Below are 2,450 nucleotides of genomic sequence, written 5' to 3'. Positions count from 1 at the left end.
CCCCCCACCCTTACTCCCTCTCCTGGGCTCCTGACTCTTTCTCCTCCCTTTCTACTGCTACTCCTTGGCTCCTCTTACTGCTGGCGCACCCTTGATCTTAGGGTAAGCAAGATCTAAGACCTAGCCTCATCGGATAAGGGCAAAAAATCTCGGAGGTCACGTTTGCAAGTTGCACAAGTCAAAGATTCCTTGGTGGCTCTAAAATCGTATGAGCAGGCTTCAGCCGCCCCGGGCCAAAATTTAAAAAAAAATTCTACCAAACTGAAAATGTTAAATGTATCCATCGCGCTCATATAATCTTAATGCAGTTGTAAGCGCCGTAAAACACTTACAAAAAGGATGAAGAATGTTTTGACATTGTGTTACAAACCGACTCTATAGGGAGGATTGTGTTTGGGGCACAGAATCAAACAACACGTTAAGACAAGACACGGAAGTGTTGAATTAATTTGAAACATGAACTCAAAGCGGTCAGTGGACTCTGAAAGAACACGTTCGATTATTTTTGGTGTGCTTTTTGTTTGTTTGCTTTTTTTTAGTGTGTGTTTTTAGCTGTTTGTTTGTTTGTCGTTTTATCTAAACTTCTTTGTTTCTTTGTCTACTTGGTTGGTTGGGTGGTTGTTGGTTTTTTTGTAGGTAGGGACGAAGGGGGAGGACGATATTTGATCTGAAAGGAGAGCACCAACAGTGCCACCATGGATAATATTTTTTTGCCCGCAGACAAAGACTTAGATACCAGCTGCAATCGTAGATCTTGGCGTTTGGGGTCGACAGCGTCTTGTTACAACATTCCACTAAGATCAGGTAGCCGAAGGCGGAAAAACCGCTGACAGTGGGCTTGTTAGAGATAGGCCTTACTCGGTTTACTTATGCGGCGTTCACACATATTGTACAGGAGTAGAGTCGACGAGCAATTCCCGACAAGATAATGCCAAATTCGGGTTTAATCGTGACGAGCATCTGGCCTTTATCGTTGACATTATTGTGTCTGTGAGCACTCGGGGAGACGCTCGCCGAACGTTAATTTAGGACGGCGAGCATCTCGCCGAGCGTCTAACCGAGCAATTAGTTTGAATCCTGGCCACTTGCAGAGCCAAGGAACCCAGCGGCCGAGTAAAATTTCATACGCCGACAAACTCGCCGTACATGCTGACCATCTTTCCAACCGGTAACCGAGTTAGTCGGCGTGCAATGGTATAATATTTAAGAGGGGGGCAAAAGGTTTGTGCTCATTCCTTCAACATGTCCCAAATGACTCAGACGATGGACGTATATTTCATGTATAAATAATAATGGTGTCCTTGCTGTTGTGCTGGTGCAAAAAGAGGAGAAGAGGAGGAAGAGGGGGAGGAGGAGGTGGAGGACCTGTTGGGTTAGACCATGGCTCATAAGAACTTAGGACAGTTTGAGAAGCTGACGGCTGAACTGCAAGTTGAAGATGTGGCATCCTTCAGGAACCTCCTCAGAGCTTTTCCAGAGGTTTTTTTCAAGAACTACTGGAGAAAATTGGCCCCACCATTCACAGGGTAAACCTTTCTTGAGGTAGCCACTGGAACCTGACATCAAGTTGGTTGTCACTGTTCGATACCTGGCAACAGGAAATACAAACTGTAGTTACATTCTCGTCGTCAACCATCACACACAATAAGATGGTCCACTCCTCTCTTTGAGCCAATTAAAAAAGTGTCCTCCAAATTCTGTGGCGCCCTCTTCGCAAATGCGCACCCTTTGCGAACAGAGTTACCCTACTTGTGTGAAAAAAAAAATCAAAGTGAAACTAACTAGTTTTTGAATAAATAAGAATTCAAATTTCGGACGAACGCTTTTCTAAAATGGTTACGCTGACAAAAGGAAGAGGCGACAGTGTTTTTCGTTTAACTTGACTTTAGAATGAGAGGCGAGAGGTCGTTGAAATAAATTTTAGAAAGCTCTACAACTCCGCACTGGACGAACCCGAACAGCTAATGAACAGCAGTCGATCTGCGCACGCAAGAAGGTGCTATTCCTATTCTTCTTCTGGAGAAACGAAAGAGAGCCTCAAAACAAAGACTGCAGCGCCATCTGAACCATTGCGCGGACTTCCGGCGGAGACTCTTTTTGGCTGAGAGGACCATCTTGTTATATACGATCAATGTTGTCGTGTCAACTTTTGCACGCCGTGCTTGAGTAACTCAGAATCCCCGTGCAAAATTTTTACGCAGCGAGCAATAATTTAACTAGCAGAATATGAAATTTAACACGGCAACGCATGCAACTTTGTACGCCGAGATATTTCTGACGTTCCCCGAGTCCTTCCCCGAGGACATATATATATATAATGGTCGACTATATAGGTCACCATAAAGAAAGGTGTTTTTATTCACTTGAAAGCATTGTCATTTTTTATTAAGTTCCGCCAACTATGGAGTGGAAATAATAACGTTGATGATGATGATGATGATGATGATGAT

Source organism: Aplysia californica, unplaced genomic scaffold (assembly GCF_000002075.1).
Source record: "Aplysia californica isolate F4 #8 unplaced genomic scaffold, AplCal3.0 scaffold00026, whole genome shotgun sequence".
Classification (NCBI taxonomy): domain Eukaryota; kingdom Metazoa; phylum Mollusca; class Gastropoda; order Aplysiida; family Aplysiidae; genus Aplysia; species Aplysia californica.
This window is presented reverse-complemented; position numbering follows the sequence as displayed.